Source organism: Aquarana catesbeiana, linkage group LG05 (genome assembly GCF_042186555.1).
Source record: "Aquarana catesbeiana isolate 2022-GZ linkage group LG05, ASM4218655v1, whole genome shotgun sequence".
Lineage (NCBI taxonomy): Eukaryota > Metazoa > Chordata > Amphibia > Anura > Ranidae > Aquarana > Aquarana catesbeiana.
The window spans coordinates 632,115,851-632,127,225 of record NC_133328.1 but is presented as its reverse complement, the minus strand read 5'-3'; positions in this window follow the sequence as shown (position 1 = coordinate 632,127,225).

Genomic DNA, 11,375 nt, shown 5'->3' with positions numbered 1-11,375 from the left:
TACTATTCAAGGCAATGTGCTATATGTATAGGAAACTGGGCCTAATTTATTTGTCTGAATGGGCCCCTCACCATGTACCGTCAAGACCATTCCGATCGGCCAACTTACTTCTCACAGAACCGACAATCAACAGACTGGTAACAGATGCCTGGTTACAAAGGGCAATGAGCTGTGGAACTCCCTTCCAGCGTCTCTAAAGTCCTTACCCTCCCTCCTGAGTTTTAGGAAGGGTTTAAAAACCTTTATTTTTATCCAGGCAGCTAAATGTATTTTGGGGTGCAATTCCACATATGCCCATGGCCTGTGTGAGCAATATATCATTTAGTGACAACTTTGTGAAAAAAAAAGGGTCACATTCCTGCAACTTGTGTCACAATATAAAATATTCCATGGACTCGACATGACTCTCAGCAAATAGCTTGGGGTGTCTACTTTCCAAAATGGGGTCATTTGGGGGGGGTTTGAACTGTCCTGGCATTTTATGCACAACATTTAGAAGTTTATGTCACACATCACCCACTCTTCTAACCACTTGAAGACATAGCCCTTTCTGACACTTTTTGATTACATGAAAAAATTATTATTTTTTTGCAAGAAAATTACTTTGAACCCCCACACATTATATATATTTTTTTAAAGCAAATGCCCTACAGATTAAAATGGTGGGTGTTTCATTTTTTTTTTCACACAGTATTTGCGCAGCGATTTTTCAAAAGCATTTTTTGGGGAAAAAACACACTTTTTTAAATTTTAATGCACTAAAACACACTATATTGCCCAAATGTTTGATGACATAAAAAAGATGATCTTAGGCCGAGTACATGGATACCAAACATGACATGCTTTAAAATTGCGCACAAACGTGCAGTGGCGACAAACTAAAAACATTTTTAAAAGCCTTTAAAAGCCTTTACAGGTTACCACTTTAGATTTACAGAGGAGGTCTACTGCTAAAATTACTGCCCTCGATCTGACCTTCGCGGTGATACCTCACATGCATGGCGCAATTGCTGTTTACATTTGACGCCAGACCGACGCTTGCGTTCGCCTTAGCGTGAGAGCAGGGGGGACAAGGGTGCTTTTTTTTTCTTTATTCTTTATTATTTTTTTGCTTTTTTATCTTATTTTTAAACTGTTCCTTTCATTTTTTTTAAAATCATTTTTATTGTTATCTCAGGGAATGTAAATATCCCCTATCATAGCAATAGGTAGTGACAGGTACTCTTTTTTGAAAAAATTGGGGTCTATTAGACCCTAGATTTCTCCTCTGCCCTCAAAGCATCTGGCCACACCAAGATCGGTGTGATAAAATGCTTTCCCAATTTCCCAATGGCGCTGTATACATCCGGCGAAATCTAAGTCATGAAATGCTCGTAGCTTCCGTTTTCTTAGGCCATAGAGATGTTTGGAGCCACTCTGGTCTCTGATCAGCTCTATGGTCAGCTGGCTGAATCACCAGCTGCATTCTCAGGTTCCCTCTTGAGACAGGAGAGCCAGAGAAAAACACGGAAGACGGTGGGGGGCATTCCCTCCCACTGCTTGTAAAAGCAGTCTAGAGGCTAATTAGCCGCTAGAATTGCTTTTACATGAAAGCCGACCGCTGGCTGAAAATATTGATACCAAGATGATACCTAAACCTGCAGGCATCATTCTGGTATAACCATTCAAAGTCGTGAATGGCGTACCTGAAGACAAAAAAATGGTTAACAATAAAGCACAGTAAACGGTAAAGTATAAAAAATTGCATACCTGAAAAGCAAACATGATAAAACATTATAACAATAAAACATTGCAGAATAGAATACAGTAAAAAAGAGCAGAACAATAGAGAGAATAGAGAGAACAATAAAATAAACTATTTTTTTTATTTAATATTTTTGTATGTGTTTTTTTTTTTTATACTTTTTTTTGTAACTGTAACTTTTATAACTGTAACCGGTTCCAGGTTCGGGTCTCTCAAAATGCGATGGCATCTTGGGAGACCCTGTGAAAGTGTGCCTAGTCTGTGGAATGCTGTACCCTACGCTAATACTCAACTAGTGTATGGTAGCGTTCAAAACATTCACCAATGCAAAGACCAGGATTGTCAGGACAGGAGGGACAATAATAGCGGGTGTCACGCCTATATCCGCGCTTGCTGCAGACACAACATCTTTTTTGGGGGGTTCGTTGGGTAGGGGTAGTCGGGAGGACATAAAGAAAATGCCTCTCATGCAGCTGACTGCATTTGGTTGGGGATGTGAATGGGGGAAGTATGGGCGCTGCAGAAGTGGTGGGTTCCCAATTAGGATTGGCGAATGCAGCAGGAAGGGCATTATGTGCACGACGGGCCTGTGTTTGTCTTCTTGGTGGCAGCGGGATACTACTTGTGCTTGCCACCTCACCAGCTTGAACTGCACTTATGGGACTCGCCACGTCACCAAGTGTTACTGCAGTGCTGGTTTGACTACGACCGGGGTGTACTAGGCCGCTGGTGCTTTCCAGTTCACTAAAATGCTACCAAAAAAACTGTTAGCGATCGCAGGGATCAGGCCTGACTCTGCAAATGCTGCATTTATGCGTTTAGTGTTTTGTAAGTGATAGTGATCGATTGATACTGCACTTGGGTGGGCTGGGCCGGGCCGGGCGGAGGGGCAAAATGCAGGTGCTAGCAGGTATCTGGGCTGATCCCGCTAACACTGCGTTTTTGGGATCCCTAAACTGCTGGGGATGCCAGTATAGATCTGATCGGATCAGATATTGATCCTTCCAGATACTATACCACTAAGGGAGGCGTATGCTGCGTGCGTGGGTGTTAGTGGTACTGGCGCTAATCTGATGCTGCCTGGGGCGACGCATATCACTGCCAAGCGATCAGGGGGCTAAACCTTTATTCGGTAATAAACGGCGGGTGCCCTGACACTATAAAAAATAAACGAACTAACCAGCATCACCCGTAACGGTTATACGGTGATCAGTGGTGAAAGGGTTAACTAGGGGGCAATCAAGGGGTTAAAACATTTATTAGGTAGTATATGGGGGTCCCTGTCGCTAAAAAACGCTGACGGCAAACCTAAATATTTACCTCACTAACTAGCGTCACCAGCGACACTAATACAGCGATCAGAAAAATGATCGCTTAGTGACACTGGTGACAGGGGGTGATCAAGGGGTTAAAACTTTATTAGGGGGGGTTAGGGGGGTACCCTAGACCTACAGGGGGCTAATACTCACTGCCCTACCACTTCTAACTGTCACAAACTGACACCATGCAGTAATCAGAAAAAAAAAAATACTGTGTCAGTGTGACAGGGAGGGGTGATTGGGGGGGATCGGGGGGGCGATTGGGGGGGATCGGGGGCTCCTCGGCGCTGGAACGGAAACTGCTGAGCCGAGGAGAGATGACATCACATCCTCTGCCTGTGTGTACTATACACAGGCAGGGGATGTTTCTCATTGGCTGGGAGCGATCGCGAGAGGGGGGCCATGATCGGATGGCCTCCCCCTCATCACGGAACGCTCCCAGACAAATGCCGACTGCCGCTGGCACCGGGGGGGGGGTCCGATCGGACCCCCCCGCCCGCGGGAAGGCAATCACGTATAGGTACGTGATTTTGCCTGCCCGTGCCATTCTGCTCACGTATATATGCGTGAGGCGGTCGACAAGTGCTTAAACACCTATGATGATAAAAAAAAGTAATGAATGTATTACTACATGTATGTCAGTGTTACTACATTGAGTGTTAAGAATTACTTGGGTATTATTAAGATTTTAAATTAGACCTGTCACAGATCGTCAGCTTTTTCACAGATCTGTCTCCTCTATTCCCAAAGATCAGCAGGTATGCTGGTATTATTAGTGTATTGGTATTGGCATTTAGTACCAATGCTTTAACATATAAGGTCTGTGGTTGTATCTTGTCCCACAAAACTTGTTTTTAAGACTAGATTAATCCTCCTGTTGCTAATTGAAGTAGCTACATGCCCAGCCAGTACTGCCTTTTCAAGCTGAAGCAGATTGCCCTAGGCTTTGAATAATAATGTCCTAAGCAAGTCTGCCTTTGTGTCTCCAAGTGTATTTGTAAACTAGTTTCCTGTTCGGTGACACCATGCAACTTCACTACTCTTATAGATTCCTGTGTGACTGTCTGCATGGCTACTCATTTCTAGCTGTTTATGTGTCTTTGTGTATCTGTCTCCAATGTCTGTGTGTCCAGGCACACACCTGTTAGCTTGAATTTTGCTCCCTACTGTTTAGTGATCCCAGCACCTCAGCGCTGCAAGGGATTCTCATTTGTCCATTGGCCCTTAGTTCTAGGTATCTGCCTGCTTGGATGAGTAAGAGGGCCGCAACCAAGAACTGTCTGCAGCACAAAACCATCTCTACCATCAAGAGCTCTGGAGAAGACAAGGCAGTTCCTTAGACTCTGGGCCTCGGCCCTTTCAAGGGCCCTCACCATTGTTGCACGTGCGGACATGCTGCGTTCTCCCCAGATAGTACCATTAGGTATCCTTCCTGCCTTAGAATCCTTGTACACAATACTCTATCTCCTGTGAACCCTGAACCCCAGTACTGCACTATACTCCTGTCATTCTTGTAAATCCTTGTCTATGTTCCTGTAGGATCAATGGTCCAGGCCATACGTGATAGCCCCCCTTCTGAGAAGCTTACTGTTCATTATAAATGTTTATGGTCTAGACAGTTTAGTTTAAATGACAGTTGAATAACATTTTACACTAAATGAGAATGGTTTCTCCTTGTATTAAGACGTTTTTCTTTTCTTCCAGGTCTAAGGCCCCTTTCACACGATCGGACCGTTCAGGTCTGCCTGTCAGTTTTGACGGCAGACCTGAATGGGCGCTCCATGTTAGTCTATGGAGCGTCGGATGTCAGCGGAGACATGTCCGCTGACATCCGACCCTCTCCGATCTACTAAAATGAGACGGATGGCCCTACGTCCAGGTCCGTCGCTGGCGGATCGGATCGGGTGAGATCTGATGAAAACGGACATGCTGTCCGTTTTCATCCGATCCCTCCATAGGCGGCAGTGGTGCTTGACAAGCCCCTCCCCGCTCAGTGAGCAGAGAGGGACCTGTCATCCACCGACTCAGCGGAGATCAACGGACTGATCTCCCGCCAAGCGGCGGACCGAGGCGGGCTCTGTAGAAACAGGGGTCCACCTCATGTGAAAGGGGCCTTACCTCTAGAACATAGATTTACAGCAGTAAAAAAAGTCAACGGCTTTATGGGCATTTTTGTTAATGATCAAATGTTGGACTAACAATCTGAGTGACGCCATCCTCAAAAATCTCCTCCCTCATTCCTTGGCTTTATGACATGAGCCACAAACAGCATTGATGGAAAAGCGTGCTTTCAAAAGCTTTTTAGATGTCTAAAGAACTTTGATACTTATCATGTCAGCTGTCTAAAAAAAATCACAACTCAGTTTGCTATAATTGCAAAAAGATCTGCATATCTACTGGAAGTTTCTTGTTATGTGGACTGCGATAGTCCTGAAGAAAAGAAGATTATGTATGAACATTGGATGCCTTCTTAAGGTGTTGCAATGGAGTCTTATGGAGGACGAGCTGTCAAAGTTACAGCGGAGGAATCAACTAAAGACTTGGTGTTCATACATTGTTAGACCAATGTGTCATTTTTATTTTTAGGCATTTTTGTATTTTTATTTTTGTTTAGCCTTGCAAAGCAAAATGAGATTTTTCTGCAGAAGTAAATTGGGTACATAAATTAGGAGGAACATGAACTAGAAAAATAAATATTTAAACTAAGATTAGGCAGTTAGAGGGAGATGTTGGAATTTAGAAGCGATTTATAGGAATTGTAATTTTATCTGCCTTTCTTTGCAGTTTAGGTTGTGCATGTGTTATGAGACTTAGTTTGTTCCATTTTCCCAATATAATTGCCTGTAATAGTCACATCTAGTTAGGCCCCACACAGCTTTAACTGTCACCAAAAGAATCTCTACACTGAATAGTCAAAAACCCAACTGTCCACAACCAGTGTGTGAATTGTTTGTTATATTGCTGTTATGTTATGTTTTGTTAGTTATGTGGTCATTTTTTAATTTGACCAAGAGAAGGGAGTGATAGGGTAAATGGAATAGCTATTTATTTATCAAACATTTAGTTATGATTATAAAAACATGTATTCTGATTAACCAGATATATTGGATACAAATATGTTAGAAGTCATATGAGTTCACAGCTGTTTTGGTGATCAAATGCCATTCACACCTTCAGCTGTTAAAAGGTCCACCTCTGGCTTTCCCACAGAACTTGGGAAGTGACATGTATATGTTAAATGACCATTTGCATATCAATGAATCTGACCAAAGAGTTGAATGGTACTTCAAAAGAGTCCCATTCAAGGTGCCACCCCCTGTAGAATGTATAAATTGTACTATGAGGCTCTCAGCCATTGCAGAACAATCATATTGAATGTCACCATGTACTTACTGTATTGTTCTCCCTGCCTATAGCTAAAACTATAGGCTTGAATATTAAATACATTTTTTTGAATGCGGTTCAGCAGTCAAAATGTTATTGGAAACCCCTAAGTTCTGGGATTTCCCTATCAAGGTCATCCTCCAAAAGTCTTCTCCTCACTGTGTGTGCCGATGTCCTCACACCTGCCTCCTACCATTCCTGAGCTCTGCCCTGGTGGTGCCCCCGATCCCGCAGCTGAATCAACTGTAGAAGACGGTCCTGGCACTTGGTGGACTTTCTTGGACGCCCTGAAGCCTTCTTCACAAATGCAGTGGAAATGTTTTTTTTATGGGATCAAGTTCATTTTCATGGCAAAGAGGGACAAATCTGATCACTCTAAATAACATTCTGTAGAATATGCAAATCACCATCATAAAAACAGAGGCAGCAAACTTTGTAAAAATGAATATTTGTGTCATTCTCAAAACTTTTGGCCACGGCTGTATTGTTTATATTTGAAAGCATTTGTACTTCACATTATTTCTTCACACCTGCCTAAAACTTTTGCACAGTATTGTACATGTACGCAGCAAAATGTTGAATTTAGATATTTCTTTTATAATATTGAACACTTCACATATTTGAAATAAACCTTATCAGTAATGCAAATGTAAAGGAATCCTCCAAAATAATGAAATAAAATTTTGTTCCGAAATAACGTAATTCAAATTTGTATTTAACCGAATTCTTAAACCTGCTTTGATTCTAATGAAGAAAACGTGGCCTGTCACTACCTTCATGTATCAATGGCATGCTTCCATCCCTGGTTATATTACAGAAAATTGGAGAATGGAGATGGGACTTTAAATGAAGCATGTCATTGTAGGTGATAAATATACATTAATTTATATTCATTTGGATTTAGTTTGATGTCGTTAACCCGTCCGGGTTGTCCATGATTGTTTTAGGCCTACACAAGTAGAATAAATAGAATTCAGGCATAATCATAAAAGATGAAATATTTGTATTAATAATCACAATTTTATGCAGACAAATCAAGGGACCTAAACTGATACAATTCCTGCAGAAAAATACAAAAGTCAAAAAATATATGACAATCCAAATTTTACATAAATCACATGATAAGAATACAAAATAAGAGAAAAGTTCATTGAATTCAAGATAAGAATAGGCTTAGCTCGGCACCCTTAGTTTATAACCCGACGCGTTTCTTGGTGTCCTGCCAGTCATCAGGGGTGGGATGCATGTATTTTACTAAAAAATCTCTGTGACCTGGGGGGTCCCAAGAAATTCCCTTGATTTACAGGGATTTCCTCTCACTTCCTGTTTGGCTATGGGACAGGAAGTGAAGGGAAATCTCAACAATGGGACACAGATGGCAGAAAAAAAAATCTGACGGGGGTTATAACCCTCCCTTGATCTATCCAAAATGAAAAAAAAAAGTATTGCCTTCAGTTCTACTTTAACCAGTTGCCGACCGCTGCACGAACATATACGTCCTCAGAGCGGCACGGGCAGGCAAAAGGACTTACAGGTATGTCCTTGCCTGCCCGTGGGTGGGGGGTCCGATCGGACCCCCCCGGTGCCTGCGGCAGTCGGCAAATCTCCCCCGGCGATCGGTGGTGAGGAGGAGTCCATCCATTCATGGCCCCCCCTCGCGATCGCTCCCAGCCAATGGGATCATTTCCCTGCCTCTGTATTGTACACAGAGGCAGAGGAAATTATGTCATCTCTCCTCGGCTTGGTATTTTCCGTTCCAGCGCCGAGGAGAGAAGACTGTGATATGCGTCGCCCCAAGCAGCGTCAGATTAGCGCCAGTACCGCTAACACCCACGCACGCAGCATACGCCTCCCTTAGTGGTATAGTATCTGAACGGATCAATATCTGATCCGATCAGATCTATACTAGCGTCCCCAGCAGTTTAGGGTTCCCAAAAACGCAGTGTTAGCGGGATCAGCCCAGATACCTGCTAGCACCTGCGTTTTGCCCCTCCGCCCAGCCCAGCCCACCCAAGTGCAGTATCGATCGATCACTGACACTTACAAAACACTAAACACATAACTGCAGCGTTCGCAGAGTCAGGCCTGATCCCTGCGATCGCTAACAGCTTTTTTTGTAGCGTTTTGGGGAACTGGCAAGCACCAGCGGCCTAGTACACCCCGGTCGTAGTCAAACCAGCACTGCAGTAACACTTGGTGACGTGGCGAGTCCCATAAGTGCAGTTCAAGCTGGTTAAGTGGCAAGCACAAGTAGTGTCCCGCTGTCACCAAAAAGACAAACACAGGCCCGTCGTGCCCATAATGCCCTTCCTGCTGCATTCGCCAATCCTAATTGGGAACCCACCGCTTCTACAGCGCCCGTACTTCCCCCATTCACATCCCCAACCAAATGCAGTCGGCTGCATGAGAGGCATTTTCTTTATGTCCTCCCGAGTACCCCTACCCAACGAACCCCCCAAAAAAGATGTCATGTCTGCAGCAAGCGCGGATATAGGTGTGACACCCGCTATTATTGTCCCTCCTGTAGTGACAATCCTGGTCTATGCATTGGTGAATGTTTTGAACGCTACCATTCACTAGTTGAGTATTAGCGTAGGGTACAGCATTCCACAGACTAGGCACACTTTCACAGGGTCTCCCAAGATGCCATCGCATTTTGAGAGACCCGAACCTGGAACCGGTTACAGTTATAAAAGTTAGTTACAAAAAAAAGTGTAAAAAAAAAAAACACATACAAAAATATAAAATAAAAAAAAATAGTTGTCGTTTTATTGTTCTCTCTCTCTATTGTTCTGCTCTTTTTTACTGTATTCTACTCTGCAATGTTTTATTGTTGTTATGTTTTATCATGTTTGCTTTTCAGGTATGCAATTTTTTATACTTTACCGTTTACTGTGCTTTATTGTTAACCATTTATTTGTCTTCAGGTATGCCATTCACGACTGAGTGGTTATACCAGAATCATGCCTGCAGGTTTAGGTATCATCTTGGTATCATTCTTTTCAGCCAGCGGTCTGCTTTCATGTAAAAGCAATCCTAGCGGCTAATTAGCCTCTAGACTGCTTTTACAAGCAGCGGGAGGTAATGCCCCCCCAACGTCTTCCGTGTTTTTCTCTGGCTCTCCTGTCTCAACAGGGAACCTGAAAATGCAGCCGGTGATTCAGCCAGCTGACCATGGAGCTGATCAGAGACCAGAGTGGCTCCAAACATCTCTATGGTATAGGAAACCGGAAGCTACGAGCATTTTATGACTTAGATTTTGCCGGATGTAAACAGCGCCATTGGGAAATTGGGAAAGCATTTTATCACACTGATCTTGGTGTGGTCAGATGCTTTGAGGGCAGAGGAGAAATCTAGGGTCTAATAGACCCCAATTTTTTCAAAAAAGAGTACCTGTCACTACCTATTGCTATGATAGGGGATATTTACATTCCCTGAGATAACAATAAAAATGATTTAAAAAAAAAAATGAAAGGAACAGTTTAAAAATAAGATAAAAAAAATAATAATAATAAAGAAAAAAAAAAAAAAGCACCCCTGTCCCCCCTGCTCTCGCGCTAAGGTGAACGCAAGCATCGGTATGGCGTCAAATGTAAACAGCAATTGCACCATGCATGTGAGGTATCACCGCGAAGGTCAGATCGAGGGCAGTAATTTTAGCAGTAGACCTCCTCTGTAAATCTAAAGTGGTAACCTGTAAAGGCTTTTAAAAATGTATTTAGTTTGTCACCACTGCACGTTTATGCGCAATTTTAAAGCATGTCATGTTTGGTATCCATGTACTCGGCCTAAGATCATCTTTTTTATTTCATCAAACATTTGGGCAATATAGTGTGTTTTAGTGCATTAAAATTTTAAAAAGTGTGTTTTTTCCCCAAAAAATGTGTTTTAAAAATCGCTGCGCAAATACTGTGTGAAAAAAAAAAATGAAACACCCACCATTTTAATCTGTAGGGCATTTGCTTTAAAAAAATATATAGTGTGTGGGTTCAAAGTAATTTTCTTGCAAAAAAAAAAATAAAATATTTTTTTATGTAAACAAATCGTGTCAGAAAGGGCTTTGTCTTCAAGTGGTTAGAAGAGTGGGTGATGTGTGACATAAGCTTCTAAATGTTGTGCATAAAATGCCAGGACAGTTCAAAACCCCCTCAAATGACCCCATTTTGGAAAGTAGACACTCCAAGCTATTTGCTGAGAGGCATGTCGAGTCCATGGAATATTTTTTTTTTTTTTTTGAGTTTCATCAATCTGTATGTTAGTTATGGGGTAAACATTTGAACCCATATCATATCCCAAGAAGGGGTAAATACCTCCTCTTAGTAACTAAACAACATACATTGCAGTAATCTACAGATTACAATTGGTTTATCATCCTATGTAAACATCACCTTCTTCTTAATATTAACTGTTATAAAAATAGAGAGGGGAGGAGAAGGAGAAAAAAAAAAAAAGGGGAAAAAAGTGTGGGTGGGAGGTGAAAGAGGAGTCAGACCAGACTTTGTGCCAAGATTGTAGTGAAATCTTGCGAGTACTTAAAGATGAACCAAGGTTGCCAGGTTCTATGAAATCGTTCAATGTGGCCCCTGTCCTGCGCTAGCATGTCCTCCATCTCGCAAATATCACCAACTTTATTCAGCCATTCTGCTGTGGAAGGAACTTTCACTGAATTCCAATATAGCGGGATCAAAGATTTAGCCGCGTTTAGAAGGTGCTTAGTCAGAGAGTGCTTGTACCGTTTGAATGAAAAGTTCGTTACGTGTAAAAGGCAGCAAGCTGCCGTGAGGTTTATTCCTGTTTCAGTGATTTTTTTAATCAAATTTTTTATTGTAGACCAGAAATTTGCGATAGGAGGACAGTGCCACCAAATATGTGCCAATGTGCCCAACTCACCCTGGCACCTCCAACATAATTCTGACCTCTGAGAGTTC